This window comes from Neovison vison, chromosome 11 (assembly GCF_020171115.1).
Source record: "Neovison vison isolate M4711 chromosome 11, ASM_NN_V1, whole genome shotgun sequence".
In the NCBI taxonomy this organism is placed as follows: Eukaryota; Metazoa; Chordata; class Mammalia; order Carnivora; family Mustelidae; genus Neogale; species Neogale vison.
The window spans coordinates 109,270,243-109,292,843 of NC_058101.1; the positions used below are offsets into that span (position 1 = coordinate 109,270,243).

At 43.4% G+C, this 22,601-nt stretch overlaps 1 protein-coding gene and 1 pseudogene across 1 annotated transcript in view; one reads left to right on the forward strand and one right to left on the reverse strand.

Annotated features, from left to right (window-relative positions):
• Positions 1–22,601, forward strand: part of TSPAN5 (tetraspanin 5) — a 176,183-nt gene that overhangs the window by 33,796 nt on the left and 119,786 nt on the right. The window lies entirely within an intron of this gene.
• On the reverse strand, positions 7,629–7,962 carry LOC122889366 (annotated as a pseudogene).

Sequence of the window (22,601 nt, forward strand, 5' to 3'; positions counted from 1 at the left end):
ATAGGCCCAAAGTTTTTCTTGGAGGAGAGGGGAAGCAATGGGGATAGAAATATTTGGGAGAAATAGCCCTTATCCTCCTTACTGTATCCGTTGCATTTTCGTTTACAGATTATTTAATGCGTTACATTTACTCCTATAATTCCATTTCTTTGGGTTTTCTGAGCCCTCTTTTTTTTTCTTCTTCTTCTTCTTCTTTTTTTTTTTTAAAGATTTTATTTATTTATTTGTCAGAGAGAGAGTGAGAGTGAGCACAGGCAGACAGAGTGGAAGGCAGAGGCAGAGGGAGAAGCAGGCTACCCGCCAAGCAAGGAGCCCGATGTGGGACTCGATCCCAGGACGCTGGGATCATGACCTGAGCCGAAGGCAGCTGCTTAACCAACTGAGCCACCCAGGCGTCCCTTTCTTCTTCTTTTGAAACAATTTCAAACTTGCAGAAAGTTGTAAGAAGACCGGAAAAGAACTGTATCCCTTCACTGAGGACTCCCTGCGAGTTGCTCTAGTTATCCCAGTTATGTCCTTCACATCTTTCTAGCCTCCTTCAATCTGGAAGAGCCGCTCATTCTTGACTTTCATGATGCTGGCGTTTCACAGGCCAGTTACAGAGAATATCCTTCCCTTTCTTAGAGGGTGTTGTGTATGTCTCCTGAAAACCCCAGCTTGTGTTTCTCTCTGTGAGGGGAGGTGCGGTGTGCTTAGAGGACTTGGTGGCCCTCTCCTTTAGATTTTTACAACATTCCATTCATCCCTTCGTTTGAACATTTATGATCTTCAGTTAGTAAGTATGGTTTGGCTTCTGTATGTTAAGTGGGATACCTTTAAGAACAAAACAGATTTAAAAAAATCCCTGCTTTCATGCAGCTTATATTTTAGTGAGGGTAATAGACCACTAACAAGGTAAATAAACAACCTAGCAAGTAGGTCAGGTTGTGATGGGTGCTAAAGATGACAGAATCAGGCAGGAGGGAGTGGGGCAGGTTTGGTGGTTCTGGGGAGGGTGGCCAAGGAAGGCTTCCCATGAGGGGGATTCTGGAACAAGACTCCCAAGAAAGGGAGGTAAAGGCCATGCTGCTATTCGTAGGAGGGCCATCCGAGTGGATGGAGCCTCGAGGGTGCATAGGTCCTGCCTCAGACAGGCTGGGTGTGGGGGGAGGCAGCATGGTGGTTGGGGCCAAGAGAGTGGTAGGAAAGGTGAAGCAGGGGCTCCATCAGGGTTTGGGGCCACGAGGGTCATGAGAAGACTTGAGAGACCTTTGAGCAGAGACTTGACATGTGCTGACTTAGGCTTGAGAAAGGAACCCCCTGTTATTTAGGGATGGGGATAGGAAGAAGGCTAGACGCAGGTAGACAGGTTCAGGGAATGGAATAAGCCCTTTGCATAGTTGTTTGTTCCGTATGGTGGTACGTGGAAGTAAGTTAGTGGTTCTCAAACTTCAGGATACATCAGACTTATGTGGGCCGTTGCCAAGTGATGCAGACTTTTTTACTTGGCAACTCGAATTCACTGGGTCTCACCTGTATTGTTCACAGGTACCTGCTGGGGAACAGGGGGTGGTCAAGGGGCAGGTTGGGGGGGGTGGGTTTGTCCTTGAAGCACAGGTTGATACAATAACAAGTGAGTTTGGAATGAGTGAATAATTGGTTTATGGAAAGCCCTTTAGAAATACTTAGACATGAAGTGTTTTCTACTCTTCTTGCTTTATTTCTTATAAACATATTATTTCAACTTCCAAAAATTATGTGGTAGTATAAATTTTCTCTTATAACTAACTGATTTAATGCCTAGAGATCTCGCTAGGGAAGAACAGTTTTTTTAAAGAGAACTGTATTTTGTAAAATAAACATAATACTGACATGCTATTTTCCTGCCTCTAAACACGTGGTTTCAGAAGGAATGAATAAATGGTACTAATAGGATTCATTCTCAATGAAGCTATTAAGTGCATTCAAGAGGAAATTGGCTTCAAGGAGTAGGTTGGATGAAGCCATTAAAGATCTGAATGAGTATTTTAGATACAGATGGGTATTTTAGAGCTGGAATGGACTAGATCAAGCTTAACATTATATTGTACCAGAGGCGCATGGGACATATGTCAGAAGGAGTCCTGGAAACAGGGCTAAGTGCGAAGCATTAAGGGACTTGCCTCTTCTGGGGCGCCTGGGTGGCTCAGTGGTTTAAGCCTCTGCTCAGGTCATGATCTCAGGGTCCTGGGATCAAGCCCCACATCGGGATCTCTGCTTAGCAGGGAGCCTGCTTCCCCCTCTCTCTCTGCCTGCCTCTCTGCCTACTTGTGATCTTTCTCTATCAAGTAAATAAATAAAAATTAAAAAAAAAAAAAGGGACTTGCCTCTTCTCCTTGGTGAATTAAGTTCAGTCTTGCATGGGTAATGTTGGGTTGAAGGTGACGATGAGTTGTGCCTTAAGTGTGATGTGGTGGACAAGAGCATGGACTTTGGAGCCTCACTAGTTTCAAATCCTGCTCTGAACTATCAGTGTAACTCATAGGGAAGTCCTAGTACCCACTTCACAAGCCCATTGTGAGGGTTGAGGATTAATGACCACAAGGTATTTAGAATGGGGTCTGGCATATTGTAAGGATTCAGCAGTTACTGACCTTTTCTCCCCTCCCTCTCCTATTTTTATTATTACTGTTACATTTCAGTGCTTTCAAACCATAATTTGCTTTCTGGATTAATATACATCTTCCATGGTTGTTGTTCTGGGATGAGTATAATTATTGGTCATGTCTAGAAATATGCCCATTTGTGCCTCTGTTTATACAAAGAGTTTAAAGTCTTAAGTATATGGTATTTGTCTTTTTTTATTTATGACCATTGCTTTTTGGAAGTCGGTTGCCATCAATGATATAACGTTAGGTTCCCCCAACTTCTCCTCCATAAAAGAGGGATGCTCATACTTGCTTCAGGAACATGTGGTGAGAATTAATGAATAAGCTAATGTTTGTGTCTCTACCCCATTAAGTACTAATTAGCATTAGTTACTGCTCTTAGAGTCTCTCCAAGTGCTGTGATCAGACTGATTCTTTGAACCAGGGGCTTCAAGAGAACTTTTTCTTATGTACTGTGGGAAGTAGCATCTGAGAACATTTGCTGTTTTATTACTCCCTATATCTAAAAATATAATACCTCCACAACAACAAAAAACTAAGGTAAATCAGATAATGTGTTACAGAACTTAGTAATAAAGTGTTACTTACTAAGTAAGTATTAAGGGAAGCTTTTTTCCTCTGGGAGATCACCGTCTTTCATTTCTTCCTTTCTCATCGTTACACAATGGTTACATCTGTACTTAGCGATAATGTTCTAAAAATTCCCATAGGTGTGTAAAGGCATAGTAGCCTTCAGGTACTATGAGGTAGATAGAGGCACTACTAGCATTGCAGTTTGAGGGGAAAAAGAAAAAGAATTGTATTTCAGTTCTGTCTCACTAGAGGTAAGATTTGGAGTTTCTGTACCTCAGGACCTTTGTCCTTAAAACTGGGATAACAATGCCTTTGGAATAACATTTGTTAAATACCAGGCACAAATACTAACATATGTGCCTGATTGTAGTGAATACTCAAAATGATTTTATTTTTCCAATAGGATTGAATATGGTCATGTAACTGGAACCAATTTCATAGTTTTCGTATAAAGCAAAAGAAGGTATCTTTTAGGGTCCTAGAGTCAATTGGATTTCTGCCTGACATACACTTACCTTAAAGATCTAATTTCCAAACTTACTCTGGGAGGACACTTCTTCCATCAACTGGCAAAATTAAATCATTCAGAGAATGTGAATATAGAGCGAATATGGGACTGTGTGTGATATTCAAATAAAGTAATTCAGTGTAATTCAATTTTGTATTTCCTGATCTTGTATTAAAATTGTGGGTCCCCAAAGGAGTAGGCTGACCAGAACGTGGGTCTGTACCCCAGGAGGGGGCTGGGCCTGGGTGAGCCTGGCCTTCTGTGCTCCATTAAAGGCAGTGTTGATTTAACCCTGAGTCTTTTGCTCACATAATTACAAAGTTAAAATTCAATTCCTTGCAGTGGAGGCCTGAAAGGATTAGCTACACTCTTGATTGATGTGTAAAGAGAGTTTTATAATCTCTGGAACTATGGCTTTTGAGGAACAAAATAATCTAAACTATAATTTTGAAATGGGGCAGAAGATATTATTATAGGTTTATTCTTAGGATTCTCCTCTTTTGATTTGCCTCTGTAATTAAATACCTACTTGTCGGCAGGGAGGGTGCATAGAGGAATGATTATTCCTTTGCTTTAATCGCTGTTGATTTCTTAGTGATACTTTGAAGTGGTGTCCAACTGTCTTCCCTGGCTTTCAGACGCTTTGATGAAACAATAGGAACTTGTTAAGTACATAACCAGATTCTTTCCACACAGCTCCCTCCACGAGGTCTATTTTAAGTTAGTTAGGTTTGATGTCCAGACTGAAAAGCAGTTATTCACCAAGGTCGAGGAGTTTAACCTCTTACGGATAAGACCGAGGAGCCTAAAAGTATTGCTCTGAACTACCTACCGTGTCTCCCTTCCAGAAAAGAAAAAAAGAAAACATAGAAAGAAGTAAAGGGACACTTATCTTCTTTGTTAAGGTGTCAGAATTTAGACCCTTTCCAGATTTCTGTTTCTTATTATAATTTGCTAAGTCTCTTGTCTTGGTTCTGTCACCTTCCTCTTTCTTACCTTATCACTATCCCAAATAGTTGATTATTTTGCTGCATTCTACCTATGGTGCTCCTTTTTGCAGACTCCATATCCTCTACCCTACTGTTCATTTTTTGAGAGCTCCTGAAAGTTTCAGGCCAAGCTTCTCTTTTTTGGCACTTGGTACTCTCTCTCGAGTGGTGCCTGTGGCTGCTGAGTGTCAAGCCAGAGCCTCTCTCGCCCGATGTTTCCACTCGAATGTTTTAAAGCACACGTCAAACCCACCAGTCCCAGATGAGCTCTTGTTCTTTCACAGAAACTGGTTCCTATTATTTTAAAAGCACAATTCTTACATTTGCCCCACCTGCTTAAAACTTTGCAGGGATCCCTCAAACCTTGCTGGTGGGAATGGAAACGGTACAGCCGCTGTGGAAGACCTTTGGAGGACCCTCAAAATATGATACCTAGAGTTACATACGACCCAGCAGTTCCACTCCTAGGTATATGCCCAAGAGAGTCCAAAAACAGATGTGTCCAGGAATGTTCCATAGCAATGATATTCATAATAGAAATAAAATGTCCAAGTGACTGGGTAAATAAAATGATGTATAGATACAGTACAATGTATATACATGGCTGTTCTTCTATAGAGGAGTGAAGTACTGATACATTCTGTAACAGGGATGAACCTTGAAAACATTATGTAAAGTAAAAGAAGCAAGGCACAAAGGGCCACATGTTGTATGTTCCATTTATATGATGTCCAACATAGGCTGATTCATAGCAGGTTAATGGTTGCCAGGACTGGGGGCAGAAGGGAACAGGATTTCCATTTGATCTATGAGTCTTGTTTTAGAATTAGATCAGGGTGATCATTACACTCTGTTTTGAAGATACTAAAAAAAAAAAAAAAAAAAAAATCACTGAATTGTACAGTTTAACATGATGACTGTATTAGTTCCTGAGGGCTGCTGTAACAAGGTCCCACAAAGTCAGTGAGGTAAAATGGGGAAACTCACTCATGGTTCTGGAGGCCACAAGTCTGAGATCAATGTGTGGGCAAAGTGGTTTCCCTCTGAGGACCTGGACACAGAATCTGTTCGAGGCTTCTCCTAGCTTCTGGTGAATTGCTGGTGATCATACACCGATCACTCCAGTTCTGCCGTCCTCTTTACCGTGATGTTCTTCCTATGGACACATGTCTCCTGAGTTCCCGTTTTTATAAGGACATGGTCCTGTTGGATTAGGGCCCACCTTCATTATCATAACTAATACATCTGTTACAACCCTATTTACAAATGAGGTCACGTTTTGAGGTACTGCTTTTGACTTCATATGAATTTTTCAGGGACAGAATTTGGTCCATAACAGTAACTTCTATGTTATGTGAATTTTACCTCAATTAGAAAAAACCCCAAACCGAAAAACCCTTAGAGAAATTTTGCTGTCAAGTAAGAGACCAAAGCCCTGAGAGTAATCTGGCCTTTGCCTCTCTCCTCAGCCTTTTCCTCTTCTCTTACTCTGGGCCCTGGCCAGCTGCTGGCTCTCTTCCTGTGCCAGCCATGCTCCCTCTGACGGCAGGGCCTGTGCCTGTGAGCTGCTTTTATTTTATTTTATTTTTCCTTTTTTGCCATCCCCTTCCTTCTATTTGTTGGAAGCCTTTTCACCCTTCTGACCTCTGCCCCGATGTTACTTTCATGGGGAACTTGTAGTATAAAGCCACCTCTTCTGTACACTGCCCTCGATTTGGTCATCTCTTGCTGTGTGACAGGGCACTCCGAAACTTGAAACTTCGTGGTGTTAAACGACAGCCATCTGTCATGCTCCTGGATTCTGTGGCTCAGGAATTCAGATACAGTGTGGACGATCTTTCTGTCCTCTGTGAAGTCTGGAGCCTTGGCAGGGACGATCTCCACTGCATTGGGCTGGAATCCCCTGGGAGTGTCGCCACTGCTATGTCTGGTGCCTGGACTGGGATGATACAAAGGCCGGGCTCCGCTGGCTCTGTTGACCCGAGCTCCTATCCGTGGTTCCTTGATGTGGCTGAGATGTCCTCACAGCAGGGCAGCCTCAGGATAGGCAGACTTGTTACAGGACAGTTTGGGGCTCCAAGAGTAGGTATTCTGGTGAATAAAAAGAAGCAAGAAACTGAATGGCCTCTTACGACCTAGCGTTGACAGTCCACAGCATTGTTTCAACCCCACAGTCTAATGGTTGATGCCGCCACAGCCCTCCAGATTCACACGGGGGTGGGGAGAACCTAGATCTCACCTCTCCGTGGGAGGAATACCAGAATTTGCGGCTGTGTTTAGAAACTACCACATACTTCTCAGTGGGTGCTTCTTCAGAGTGCTCCCCTGGAAATCGCTCCCTTGTGTCTTTACTGGATTCATTTCCACCTTTCCAACTAGATGATAAGCTTACTTTGCTTGCCGTGGTATTCCCAGCATCTGATACGGTGACTGGCACATACGAGGTGCTTGGTCAGATGGGGAGATGGAAGTTGACTGGGAAGAGTTAGAAAAGGCACAACAAGGAAAGGTATCCATTTTTGTCCGAAACATCCTGAGCTTGTGCAGCTGATCCAAGCACGTGGCCACTACTACATAAGCTCAGGGGTCCGTGGCTGTATTATTGCATCCTCGGGATCTCCGTTGTTCGGCCAGAAGTCTGGCTGCCTTGTGACTGTTGATGGCGGAGGAGACCTCTGAGGGCCGCTACCCATGAGAAAGCCCTCTTGACGCCCGCGGTAAAACATAGCAACATAAGTATAAGTGAAGCCACATGTTTGCTGAGTCAGTTCCCCGTGAGCGAATAAACGGAATTAAAAATTTAAGTCTTAAACAGGCTAATACTAATAATGTGTGTGTGTGTGTGTGTGTGTGTGTTCGTGCCTCGTGGTGCCTGCTGGGTGAAGACAGGAAGGTAGTAAGGGATCTAGTTTGTTTGTTTATTTGTTTTTGTTGTTACATAAATTAACCCATTTATTATAGGCTAGCAATGTTTCAAACGGCGGCGCTTCTAGTGGTCTTTCAACTCCTTCAGTCTTCTGATGGCAGACTTGACTGCGAAAGCAGAAGTGGTGTTGTAGGTCCAGGCGCCACCACCGACGGTTTTCATGCAGGAGCCACAATGCCAGATCCTCACGGCTCATCTTTTCATCTTGGTTTTGCCACAGAAGGAGCAAGTGTACTCGGCATGCTGGCTTATCTCAATCTTCTTCACCATCTTCCTGAGGGAGGCACCATAACGGGTCCCGTATTTGCCCATGATTCCGACCTTGGTGCGTTTAGCCATGTTGCCTCAAACTAGGTGAGCCCCGAGAGCGGGATCTAGTTTATTTTAATCAGACTGACTTTATCTGAGCCGTGTGGGGCTGATCTTATTTATTCAACATGCTTTGCAGAATTTAGAATGAGAGTCTCCTTCCCATCTCCTCGGCTCCTCATTTCTTTGAAAAATTTTGAGTAGGAGGCAGACATGCATACAACCTTGCCGGGCACACGGTTCACTTGCTCCTTGGGCTCTGTGTAGCTACTTGACATTTGTGCTACAGACTTGACAGACGAGTGCCAGTTTCCCCTCCTTGCCTGTACATTTGCAGGCCAGTCGTTTACATGGAACCTCTTAAAATGCAGAGGGATGAGAAGCAATATCTTCAAATGCTTTTTTTTTTTTTAAGAATTTATTTATTTGTCAGAGAGAGAGAGAGAAAGAGAGAGACAGAGAGCGAGCACAAGCAGGCAGAGTGGCAGGCAGAGGCAGAAAGAGCGGCAGGCTCCCCACTGAGCAAGGAGCCAGATGTGGGACTCAGCCCCAGAACCCTGGGATGATGACCTGAGCCGGAGGTGGCGCCATAACTGACTGAGCCACCCAGGCACTCCTCAGATGCCATTTTATTTAGTTTTTGCTTCTACACACCCAAGACCCTGATGCAGTGTGGAGGAATGTTAAACACACTGGCCTTGGAGTCCCATGGACCCAGGTTTTGAACTGCAACCCTGCCAGTTTTTATTGCTGTGACGGGAGGCAAATTAGTTACCCTCCATGTGCCTCCTTTACTGAAGGTGGGGGAAGGGAGATGATAATTTAGGTGTTGGAGGAATTTAGTGAGATCAGATGTGTAAAGATCCTAGTGCAGTCTGGCACATAGTGAATGCTCAATCAGTGTTAGTTATTAGGACTATTATTATGCAAATGTCACTGCTTGGGGTTTACTTGGAATTTAAATATAGTAGTATTGGAATGGCTTTCACAGAGCGCTCCATCTTACTCTGATTTTGCTCTTAATTGGAAAGTAAGTTTATGCTGTTTCAAGTTCAGGATATTTGTAGGTTATTAGTGCAATTGTTCTTACCTTGTCTTTAATACTGGTGACTTTGCATTGAAAAGCGTCTATTAGAAAACAGACATTCAGAAGGAAAAATGGTTCAAAATCCTAGGACTTGAGAAAGTTCAATGTATTTCTCTGCCTTTTTCTGACCTCAACCATCGTTAAGGCTGTCAGAATAAGAGACGTGCTGATTTCAGGATGTCTGGTTTAACATTGTTGGCTTCCGCTCTTTCTGAACAAGGGTCAGCATGGCCGGGGCCTCTGTGAGGACGCCTCAGTTCAGAGGCTCTTGCTAGTTCCTGCTCCTGTGACCAGGGATGGTGGCAGATCCTGCCGTCTGTCGCGAAGCGGAGTTGGAGGAGGGAGGGTTTCGTAACAGATGGTTTCTTGGCTATGTGGGACCTGTCCAGCTCTAAGCTTGGAAAACGACGGGCCAGACCCTGGGCTGGCACGGATGTGGGCTCGATTGCCAGAACAGGAAGTGAGGTCCCAGGGTGATATCTTTGGGGCAGCTGCTGCTGCTTGGCTGGTGGGCTGGCCCTGGCAGCACTGGCTTCCCATGGTTTGGTGAGGCAAGTGTGTGTGGCACAGTAACAGCAATGAGGTGGGAAGTCTGGCCCGGAATCTGAGGTGGTAACCTGTTTGGAGCTGCCGGCCTGGTTTGGAAGGGGTGTGGGGCTTGTGCCACCTTTGCCATGGATGGAAATGAGTGAATGTGAGAGCCAAAGACCGATGTGTCCTGCGCTGGTCAGCCTGGCATTTTGGCTTGTGTGAGAGCAGTGAGCAGTGCTGTGTGGGAGGGCTTGGCTGTCCTCTTTGACATTAGCTTCCGTAGACTAGGAGCTTATCCCAGAATTTGCTAACCTCCTTGGATACCTTTTTGGAATAATTAAATCATTCTTGGCGGGTATGAGTATTTGGTCTACCTCTTACTAGCTGGGTGTCCTTGAGCAAATTATTACTCTCTCTGTGCTTAATTTTTCTTTTCTTTTTTTTTTTTAAAGATTTTATTTGTTTATTTGACAGACAGAGATCACAAGTAGACAGAGAGGCAGGCAGAGAGAGAGAGAGAGAGAGGGAAGCAGGCTCCCTGCTGAGCAGAGAGCCCGATGCGGGACTCGATCCCAGGACCCTGAGATCATGACCTGAGCCGAAGGCAGAGGCTTAACCCACTGAGCCACCCAGGCGCCCAATTTTTCTTATCTGTAAAGGGGCCAGACTGGATGATGTTACAAGTAGGAGATCTTTAAAGTCCAACTCTGATTAAATCATTTTATGTATCTTCATATGTATGCAGTTTTTTGAGTCTAGTTGACGCACAATGTTACATTAGTTACGGGTGTACGACTTAGTGATTTGACAAGTTTATATATTATGCTAGATTCACCACAAGGGCCTCTGCCATCTGTCCCGCTACATCGCTATTACAATATGTATCTTCATATATTTTGGTATTTGCTTCTTTGAGTAATGGGCCCCACAAATGTACTTCTTAAAGTGAGACATAAACCCTTTCTTTTGTGCTTCTTTTTTAAGATATGGTACTCTTCCATATCTAGTTTTTAAGAATTTGGAAATCAAAGTATGAATCATTTTATGGAGAGAGGGACCCAGATTTTGTTCTTTTCACAGCCTAGAAATGATCTCATCCCATTTATTGTTGGGACGGTGCTAGATGTAATGCTGTTGGGGAGGTGATGTGTAGGACACGTGGCATACAATTATAGAAGCGTATTTTTGCAATGGCAGTAGGGGCCATCTCGTCAACCCTTTAAGGTTGAGAGGGGCCTGAGACCCAGAAAGGTTTCACCACTTGCCTCAGACTGCAGCTAGACTGAGTGAGGGCAGAAGCTGCTATCCTTTGTGACCTCCCTCCTGCCTTTTGGGCATGGGGTCCAGCTGGTTTCTTTATTAGCATTTGTCAGAATGACCTGAGGTAAAGATCGCCTCACATTGCCTCTCCTCTGACCTTGTTAGGTTCTAAAATGCCAAGTCACCCATACTCAGAAGAATTACTTCAAGGTAGAACAAACTCCAAGAGCTTTGGGCTTCCTCTTCGGGATTGTCTGTGTAGACCTGCGTTGTTTCTCAGGAGCTGGCCTCAGGTCCTGGAAGTATTCTTCACAAGAGGCCACTTCTCATCACCTCCCCACTGAGGGCTCTAATTTAAGAGAGAAGTGGAGGCACAGTTCCGAGGAGGGATGCAGATTTGATGGAATGCAAGAGAAGCATGAGCTGAGTGGGTTGGGTTAGTATGAACTAAGAAATCATTGTGAGGGAAAAGTACAACCAGAGAGCCTTACGAATCTACCTAGTGTTTGGATAAGGTTCTATTGCAGAGCTCTGGGAAATTGGTAACCTTCTCTAGACATTGTGTGTGTGTATTGTCTGAAGTGAGTTCCACATCTGTGTCTTACTTCCTTTTGGTTCTCATTCTACTTCTTACCGTACTGTAATTGTCAAAAATGCCCTATGTGTTTCCTAGGACTCTTGCTGTCAGCCAAGTCTGGCCATTTCTGCCTTAATTCTATCACTTCTTCCTAATTGAAATAGATGCATTTGCCTTATTATCTTCACTCTAAGACATTAACTTTCAAAAACATGCTTAGAATTCTGGTGGATCAAAGGATCAATGTGTATATTTAATGTAGTGCTTTTCTTTTTCCTAAAAGCACTGTTAAGAAATCTCTGCATCTGGGGTGCCTAGGTGGCTCAGTGGGTTAAGCCTCTGCCTTGGGCTCAGGTCATGATCTCAGGGTCCTGGGATCGAGCCCTCCATCGGGCTCTCTGCTCAGTGGGGAGCCTGCTCCCCCCCCCCCCCGCCTGCCTCTCTGCCTGCTTGTGATCTCTGTCAAATAAATAAATAAAATCTTAAAAAAAAAAATCTCTGCATCTGAGAATCTGAAAATAATGAATTAAATGCTGGACTTTCTTCTTCTTCTTCTTCTTTTTTTAAGATGATTATTTATTTAGAGAGGCAGGCAGAGAGAGGGGAAGAAGCAGGCTCCCTGCTGAGCAGAGAGCCTGATGGAGGGCTCCATCCCAGGACCCTGAGATCATGACCTGTGCCAGAGGCAGTGGCTTAACCCACTGAGCCACCCAGGTGCCCCTAAATGCCGGACTTTCTTAGTGAAGAGAGAAGCTGAGGGGTTGTAAGCAAAGCTGTTAGAATGGAAGGGCCATGAAAACCAGAAAGGTGGGGGCATTTTGCTAAGTGAAGTGGAAAAGTACTGTATTAACCCCTGGAGGTTTTCAGGCTTGGGTAAATTTTGCACAGGTGCAGCCTCTCAAGAATTTTCAGCAAAGCCTGACACTAGGCTCTTCTGGTCCCGAGGCATGAAAACATTGTAGCAGGGGTTATAGGTTCTGGTTTACAGGTGACAGGGGAGCTGAGACTTGGAGGGATATCTAAGGATACAAACTGCATCCCATTTGCTGGGCCTCACAGGTCCTATGTTGACAGGTTGTTCTGGATCCAAGATCCAAATTGGGAACGTCGCCAGCAGGAGTTTGTGACCACTGTCTCCCTCTTTAAAGCGGCTGGAATGACTTAGCGGTCTCACTAATTATCATCATCTTTGTTAAGCAGAACGTCTAATTAAATTTTCTTGTCCTCTGTTGTTGGCCAGCAGGGCATAGTGTGAGTGGTGTTGGGGATGCTGCTGGAGGGGTTGATGGCAAGGCCATGGAGCGTGGGCCTTACGTTAAGTCCCTTAGCTATCCGCACCCGCGCTTACATATTCCGTCCCAGAGACAAACTGGCAAGATTGAAAGAAGATGGCATTCATCATCCAAATTTAAATTTGTTTCTCATTAACAGATATTCTGCCTGTAGTGCACTGTGAATTAATATGTTTTATAAATCTTGTAACTGTCTCATGAAGAGCATAATTAGTCATAAGTGTTTGGGTGTTAGAAATGTTAATTTGTTCAATGTAGGTATTAAAATATCCTGTCAGTTCTTTATTAATGTAACTGGGAGTGTTAACATTGAGAGGGCCTCGAGCCTCTCTTGACCTCTGGAAGGCCCTGCTGAACCGTCTTTTCATGGGTTGTTCTGGGTCATGGGCTCACTTCTAGGCCAATCCTCTGTGAGTGGGGCCATCAGTTGAGCTGGAAAACTCTGTCCCCTGGGTACTGGGAACAGTCTGAGGTCTTGTCCTTAGTGCTGTGGCTGTGATGGGCTTGTGATGGAATTGAAGACGGGACTGTCCGTCTGTTCTGTAAGACTGAAGAGTGCGGCCCACGGCAGAGCTCTGATGGAGTCCCGAGATCCACAAGTCTTAGGCAGCTCAGCGCCTCGTTTCTCCGCCTCCACTCTTGTAAACCGCAGGCGCCTTTTGAAAACCAAACACTCCTAGAACTCATTTGTGCTTTGAGATGTGCAGCCACTGCTAAAATGCTTTCTTAAAAATGAAATAATTGTGGGGTGCCTGGGTGGCTCAGTTAAGCGTCTGCCTTCAGCTCACATCATGATCCCAGTGTCCTGGGATCGAGCCCCATATCAGTCTCCCTGCTCCATGGGAAGCCTGCTTCTCCCTTTCCAGCTCCTCCTGCTTGTGTTCCCTCTCTCACTATCTCGATCTGTCATAAATAAATAAAATGTTAAAAAAAAATAAAAAAGGAATAATTGTTGAGGCAGTTGGCAGTTGTTTTGGTAACATCTCAGAGCGAACAGGTCTATGAGAACAGTTCCAGAAATACAGAGAGGAGGACGTGCTGCAAGGGGCCATTTAGTAGTGAGGTGAGGGCTGGACGTGATAATTGGTTGTGCTGAGGGAGGGGTAACATTGGAAAGTGCCATGAAGATGAAGCTTGAGTCATTGTTGGGGAATCTCTGTAATGAATAACTGGCCTTGAGTCCTGACTGTGACAAGGCGTTTTGAATTCATAGACCTGCCTCTCCCACCTGACCCCTCCCCCGCTTCTCATTATCAACCTGTCCTATTTATGCTGTAACTACCATCTAGAGAGATCGTACACAGGGCTGGGTTGCTTCTGTCACTGGATTTGTTGCCTGGCCAGAGCTTTGATGTCTCTAGTAGGGGCTAGAAAATTATATTGGAAAAGACTGGTGTGTTAACAGACTTGAGGTAAAGCAGTCTGGGACTCTGTCACATTATGAAGGAAGGGAATTTGGACCTTGGTGTTTTGCAGAGACCACATTTGCATTATTAGAGAGCACAGGATTATGGGTAAGGTGGTTGCAACCACTGAACTAACTTAGTGGGTTTGGATTCCTGTTCACTCAAAATCCCCTTCTGATGTGCTTGTTGAAACTAATATCCTGGGTAGGTTTTATTATGATCATTTATGGTACAGTCAGAGTATCTGGAAATAAACAAGAGAGTAGAGCGTGGGCACCTTTTGTAAGCCTGTTGCTTTGTGGACAGATTGCTTATCAGAAACTGGGGCACTGCTGTACGTTTTTCTTCAGACTTCTTTATATATAGATTGACTTGGTATTTCAGTCTGCTATTTTGCCAGGATAAAGGCAGGTTAGTACTCCCCTCCATAGGGCATCAGACATCTCACTCAGTTGTAGAATTTAGGAAAGTGCAGATGCTGGGCTTAGCCTGGAGCTGTTTGCCTTGGTCTCCAGCCCAGCGCCCATCACTGTCCTTTTGATGGTCACATCTCATCCACCCTCCTGAGTTCCTTCAGTGAATGCATGCCGAGCTTGGTGATTGTCACCAAGCTGGGTATGAAATGGGAACAAAACAGCAATGATTCTTGACTCCTTGGTTTGGCCAGGAAATAAGTGCATAAATACTGCAGGAAAAAGAAATGTCTGATTTGCGGTAGTGCTGCGGAGGCCGTGCGGGTGGGAGGGCAAGGCTCTCTGGAGAAGTGATGCTGCCACTCGAGCCGGAGGGATGGAGAAGACTAGCTGAGTGAGGCGAGAGGGGCCGGACCGTTTCTGGCGGGAGGTGGGGGGGGTTCTTGGGGGGGGTGGGAAGTGAGAGAGTAGTGTACTCCTGGAGAGAGGGTGGAGATCATGCTCTGTCTTTCCCTTCGTGTTGTGCTTACCAGGTGACCTGCCTGTATTGCCCTTTGTGTATTAGTAGTGCTATTTTATTAAAAAGTTTTTAGAAAGATTTTATTTATTTAGAGTATGAGGGGGCGGAAGGGCAGAGGGAGAGGGAGAGTGTCAAGCAGACTCTGTGCGGGTGACTCGAGTCAAAATTAAGAGTTGGATGCTTAAGCAACTGTACCGTCCAGATGACCCTATGAATGCTATTTTAATTAAACTTCTGTTTTGAGGTAATTATAGATGCACTGCGGTTGTAAGAAATATACGGAGAGTTCCTGTGTACCCTTCACCCAGCTTCTTCCAGTGGCAACGTCTTGTAAAATTATAGCATGATCTCACAAGCAGGAAACTCGTATTGATGCCGTCCACCAAGCTCATTCAGATTTCACCAGTATTGTGTGCATGTGTGCGTGTGTGTGTGTGTGTGTGTGTGGTATATTTCTCTGCAGTTTTATCATGTGCAGGTTCATGTATCTTCCATAGTAGTCAAGGTAGAGGGCTGTTTCCTAACCACAAGGATCTCTTTCACTGCCCTTAAAAAATTGAGATATTGACATATGTTAGTCTCAGGTGTGCTATATGATTTGAGATATGTAGTGAAATGATCATCTCAGAAAACCTAGTTAACATCCGTCAGCACACATTCAAATGTCCCTTTTAAGGCAAAGGGGCCCTTGCCAGTTAACAACAGTGTCAGTGTTGAGGTCCTCTAAGCAAATTCTAGGGTGTCTGTTGGCTTTGTTTTCTGGGAATTGTAATATGGATTTCACTCCAACATTACACAAACTGGAAGATTAGTTTAGCAAAAGAATGTAATTGAAGGATGCATCATTGTTCTTGTAAATCCCTTGATGCTTGGCCATTGTCTTCTAGCCTTTCATTTGGTGCTGTCAGTTGCTTGGAGTACTGGGCTGGAAGCCCTCACCTCCAGCCTGTCTCTGTAATGCTTGCTGCTTGCAGCTTTCTTGGTGTTTTTTGTTTTGTTTTGTTTTTGTTACTGTTGTTGTCTTTCTTTCACTCATTTATTTATTTACTCCATGGAAGGGAGATGGGATAGAGAATTCACTTAGCTTGTTATTTGGAATAGAAAAATATCTCAGTTTGCAGAGAAGGAATTCTGGCTGATTTATTGACAGGTAGTGGTTTCTCTCCAGAATTAGGAAGCCCAGAAAGTATCAGATACAACTGCATTATTGATAATAGTGTCTTAGGTACTTTAAGTTTGGGACAGGGCCCTGTGTGAGGTTGTAAGGTAGTTTTCAGCACAACAGCTGATGATTTAGGGGCAAGAGAAGGCTGAGTTCACTGAAATGTAGCCGCTCTCCAACCTCCAAGACCATGGAGATGGGTCAGCTTGGAAGAAGAACAAGTCTTTTTCTATTTATCATAAAGCAACTTAACAAGCCCTAGCCATTTCTAGGATCTCCCTAAGGTGCCATAAGTGGCCATGCCTGAGAGAAGCCTCAGAGAGGTCTGGATCCTGCCTCCCTACTCAGGAACACACTGCTCTTACCTGGTGAGATGTGATCGGAAGCGTGTTTGGCTGTCTTGACATCACACGGAGCCACCTCCCTTGTCTCTCCTGGTCACACGTTTTCATTTAAAATTTTTTTTTTAAGATTTTATTTATTTATTTATTTGTCAGAGAGCGAGAGAGAGAGAGAGAGAGAGCGCACAGGAGAACACAAGCAGGCGGAGCCGCAGGCAGAGAGAGAAGCAGGCTCCCCACCGAGCAAGGAGCCCGATGCGGGACTCGATCCCAGGACCCTGGGATCATGACCTGAGCCGAAGGCAGCAGCGTATTCAACTGAGCCACCCAGGCGTCCCTTATTTAAAATTTTTAATTCCAGTATAGTTAACATACAGTGTTACATTAGTTTCAGCTGTACAATGTAGCGATTCAACAATGGTATTACTGAGTGCTTTTCATGGTAAGTGTACTATCCCCCATCCCTCTACCCACCTCCCCTCCGGTGACCATCAATTCCCTGTAGTTAAGAGTTTCTTTCTTGGTTTGTCTCCTCCACCACCCTCCCCAGATTTGTTCGTTTGTTTTGTTTCTTAAATTCCACATTCGAGTGAAATGATACCGGTATTTTCTTTCTCTGACTTACTTCACTTAGCATGATACCTTCTAGACCCACCCCTGTTGTTGCAATGGCAAGAGCTCATTCTTTTTTTATGGCTAATATTCCTGTGTGTGTGTATGTACCTATCTATATAAAATCACCTCTTTTTTTTAAAAAATCTATTCATCTATCAGTGGACACTTGGTTTGCTTCCATGTCTTAGAATTAAATAATGCTGCAAGTAAACATAAGGCTGCATGTGTCTTTTCAAATGACTGTTTTTGTATTCTTTGGGTAAATACCCACTAGTGAAATTACTAGATCATATGCTAATTCTATTAAAAAAATTTTTTTTTTAAAGAAACTCCATACTGTTTGCCACAGTGGTTATTCCAGTTTGCATTCCCACCAACAGTGCCTGAGGGTTCCTTTTCCCCCCCATATCCTTTCCAACACTTGTTGTTTCTCGTGTGTTGATTTTAGCCACTCTGACAGGTGTGACCTGTTACCTTGTGGTTTTGATTTTGCTTTTCTCTGATGAGTGATGTTGAGCATCTTTTCATGTGTCTGTTGGCCCTCTGTATGTTGTCTTTGGAGAAATGTCTGTTCATGTCGTCTGCCCATTTTTAATTGGATTCTTTGGATTTTTGGTGTTGAGTTGTTGGTCTATATCTTGGATATTAACCCCTTATCGGATATGTCACTTGCAAGTATCTTCTCCCATTGAGAAGATTGTCTTCTCCCATTGAGTATGTTGTCTTTCTTTGTTGTTGATTATTTCCTTTCCTGGATGGAAGAAAGTATGTTTTCTTTCTTTGTTGTTGATTATTTCCTTTCCTGGATGGAAGCTTTTTTTTTTTTTTTTTTGGCATTGTTACCCTTCAGAGACATTTCTAGAAAAATGTTGCTATGGCCAATGTCAGAGAAATTACTGCCTATACTTTCTTCTAGGATTTTTATGGTTTTAGGTCTTACATTTAGGTCCTAATCCATTTTGAATTTATCTTTGTGTTTGGTATAAGAAAGTGGTCCACTTTCATTCTTTTGACTATAGCTGTCTAGTTTTCCCAACACCATTTGTTGAAGACACTGTCTTTTTCTCATTGCCTACTCTTGCTTCCTTTGTTGAAGATTGACCATATGGGTTTTTCTGGATTCTGTATTCTGTTCTGTTGGTATGTGTGTCTATTGTGTGCTAGTATCCTACTCTTTTCGATCACTACAACTTTGTAGTGTATCTTGATATCTCAGATTGTGATATCTCCAGTTTTGTTCTTTTTCAGGATTGCTTTGACTATTCAAGGTCTTTGTGGTTCCACACAAATTTTAGGATTGTTGGTTCTTGTTATGTGAAAAATGCTGTTGGTATTTTGATAGGGATTGCATTAAATTTTTGGATTGCTTTGGGTAATATGGACATTTTAACAATATTTGTTCTGCCAATCCATGAGCGTGGAATATCCTTCCATTTTTTTGTGTCATCTTCACTTTCCTTTGTCTGTGTCTGATAGTTTTCAGAGTGCAGGTTTTTTACCTCCTTGGTTAAGTTTATTCCTAGGAATTTTATTTTTGGTACAATTGCATATGAGATTGTTATTTTCTCTTTTTGCTGCTTCATTGTTAGTGTATAGAAATGTAGCAGATTTCTGGATACTGATTTTGTATCCTGTGACCTTCCTGAACTAATTTATGAGTTCTAGTGGTGTTTTGTAGGAGTCTTTAAGGGTTTTCTGTATGTAGTATAATGCCCTCTGCAAATAGTGAAAATTTTACTTCTTTCCCAGTTTGGATGCCTTTTATTTCTTGTCTGATTGCTGTGGCTAGGACTTCCACTACTATGTTGAATAAAAGTGGTGAGATTGGACAACCTTGTCTTATTCCCGATTTTAGAGGAAAATCTCCCAGTTTTTCCCTATTGAGTATGATGTTAGATGTGGTTTTTCATATATGCCCTTTATTATGTTGATGTGTGTTCCTTCTAAACCTACTTTAAGGGTTTTTGTCATGAATGGATGTTGTATTTTGTCAAATGCCTTTTCTGCATCTGTTGAAATGATCATATGGTTTTAATCCTTTCTCTTGTTGATGTGATATGTCATGTTGATTTTGTGAATGTTGAACTGCTCTTGCATCCCAGGAATAAATCCCACTTGGTTGTGGTGGAAGATTTTTTTAAATGTAAAGTTGGATCAAGTTTGCTAATTTTTTTTTTTAAGGATTTTTATTTATTTATGACAGAGCGATAGCAGGAGAGGGAACATAAGCACAGGGGAGCTGGAGAGGGAGAAGCAGGCTCCCTACTGAGCAGGAAGCCCATATGGGGCTCCATCCCAGGACCCTGGGATCATGACCTGAGCTGAAGCCAGACGCTTAACTGACTGGGCCACCCAGGTGCCCCAGGTTTGCTAATATTTTGTTGAGGATTTTTGTGTCTGGGTTCATCAGAAATATTAGCCGGTAGTTTTCTTTTTTTGTAGCATCGCTGTCTGATATCAGGATAATCTGGCCTCACGGAATGAATTTGCAAGTTTTCCTTCTGTGTTTTGGAGTATTTTGAGAAGAATAGGTACTAACTCTTCTTTAAATGTTGGGTAGAACTCATCTGTGAAGCTATTTGGCCCTGGACTTTGTTTGTTTGGAGTTTTTTCATTACGGATTCCATTTTATTGCTAATAATCAGTCTATTCCAATTTTCTATTTCCTCCTGATTCAGTTTTGGGAAATTGTTTCTAAGAACTTATCCATTTCTTCTAAGTTGTCCCGTTCTTTTGGCATATACTTTTTAAAATAACATTCCCCTACTGTCCTTTATATTACTTTGGTGTCAGTTGTTATTTCTTCGCTTTCATTTCTGATTTTGTTTGAGTCCTTTTTTGGGTGAGTTGGTTTAAGGTTTATCATGGTTACCAGTTTTAATGGGCATGCTAATGTCTGTGCATATAAATCCTACTTGTAAGCCTTTGATATATTTAAAATATTTCTGCTTCATCCCCATGCTGAACTGGCATTTTAGCTTATCAGAAACAGTAGTATTCAGGTAGAACTCGAATCTACCTGAGTTTCGTTCGGGGGCAGTATTTTTCACAAGTGTGTGCATTGCAGTTAAAATGTGAATCCTACTCATTCACAGAGGCTGTCTCAAATAACTTTGCCACAGCATCTGTACTTTGATACTACATTTGCTCCTTGTTATTAGTAAGATTGAGCAGGTGCTTTTGTCCCCAGTTTATAACAGAGGAAACTGTAAAAGGGGAAGGTTAAGTTGCTTGACCCAAACAAATTAAATATTTGAGTCAGGGCTAGAAAATGGGTTCTCTGTTTCTTGCTGAAATTAATCAGGCTAGATTGGTCTCCTGTGACAAGGACACCCGAGAACAGTGGTCCTAAGATCATAATTCAGAGGCCAGAGTAGTCCTGGCTAAGGGAGGTGTGGCCTTCTTCCTCCCCTGACCAGGTGGCTCCCCTTGTCCCCATGTCTCAGCCAGTGGTGTAGGTGGCTGTCTCCTGAACAAGGTGGCCCCGAAGTTGACACATCCCTTCAAGTCCTATCAGTTCTAGTGCATGGAGCTCACCCAGCTTTGAGGGAGCCTGGGAATTATAGTGTCTACTTGGGAGGGGGCACTTGGCTGGTTACAAGTAGGGAGGCAAAGGAGCAATGGGAAGACGCCAGGGTATGGTCTACCACATTAGTCACTGTCCCTTCTTGGTGCAACATTAGGGGATGTGAGGACACTGAATGAGTGGTTAGCTAATGAAGATTGATAGTGAAGGGCTACCACAGAACATTTTAGGATTTTTTTTTTACTGTGGCTCTAAATTAATCAGACCAAGTTTATGTACGTATGCTTGAATGTGCTTCTTGGGTCCACTTCTTTGCTCTCTGCTGCAGTGCTTTGCTGTCCATTTACGGTTGGTCCCTGTAAGGCTATCTAGGTGAGTCCAGCTTGTGATGAAGGTCCATTTTTCCAGCTAACTTTGAACTCCAAATGAGCAGGAAGTTGATCTACCTCTCATCAGGTTTTAGAAGAAAGATTTTTGCTACTGAAAGTGACTGAGTGGAGCTCAAGAAAGAGAGGACTGTGTAGGCCCTCTGTAGGGAGTTTCCTGTACAGTGGCTTGAAATTTCTATTGCTTTAAAATTCTGTTAGGTCATTTGTGTTGGATGTGGGGCCCTCCTGCTTGTTACTTGAGGGCAAGGTGCTCTTGAAGCCACAGAAATCAGTTAGCATCTGACTTACCCTTCTGCCCTGAACCCTTCAGCTCGGGATGGTTCTTCTGCTCACTCTCCCTTGGGCCCAGCTCTGTCTCCCCTTGCTTTTCCAGGGTGGGAACCTTCCTGCCCCATTAAGGTAGGGGACAAATTGGGCCTTGCCCATCCAGGGAGTTTGGAGCATTAGGAATCCTCTGAATTGAGAGGGGGTGATGATGAACAAGCTGCTAGAAGCTTGTCCTTTAAGACGCCCATGAGTCCAGAGAAAATCTGAATAGAGTTGGTCTGTACCCAGATCCGGAGAGGATGGAGACTAGTTTGGGCGCCATGTTCATGAGGAGCTTCCTTCACTGCTTCATTCCTGTCCCTGAGCTGCATGGGCTGTTGACTATCACCAGTGTTGCTCAGAGAACGGATTCCCTGCAAATACCTCCATGGACAAATACATCTCCTTGGGAAGACCAGCAAGAGGGACACATCTGGTTTTTCCTCCATTCCAACCATCACCTCTGCTTTTGCGCTAACCCTCCCTGTTGTGCCCACTTGGCTTAGAATGCACTGGGTTGGGGGTTCCTCCACTCTGGCCCCACAGTGGACTGACACAGAGCTTTGAAATATCCAGTGTTCAGATCCCACCCCAGAAATTTGAGTTAATTAGTCATGGGTAAGTCTTGGGCAGCAGTATCGTCTTTTTATTTCTTTCCCTCTCTTTTTGTATTATCTCTTAGTTGAATTTGTTGTTACAACTGGGGTTGAAGATCCTGATTTTCAGTTGGTGTTGGTGATTATTTTGTTCTTTTGCGCTCCCCCCATTGCTCTCCAGGCCATTGTCATTGTGATTTCCAAGTCTAATCCTCATTTGCTACCTAAAACCCTCTACATTTAGGTCTTAACACAAGGGAGAGATGTAAGCTTGGTCTATGATAAGAGATGCCTTGCTCAGTAAATAGAAATAAATAAATAAAAATAAATAGAAGTAAATAGAAATAAATAGAAATAGAATAGAAATGAACAGTAAATAAATAGAAATAAATACCATTTGCTGATAACTGCAACTTTATCTGGGAGAGCAACAAAAGAATTTAAAGGGAGTGGTGGGAAAAGAAGAAACAAATCTGTATTTTTGAGGGTGACTACTAAGGTTTTGGAGCTAGCGGGGAAAAGTCCTCAAAGGCAAATCACAGAGAAATATCCAGGGGAGAGACTGATGAAGGAAGCACAGTGTGAAATTTTTTTTGTGGGTAAAAATAAGGCACTGCATTTATTTCCTCTAACAGTGGGAACTTATTT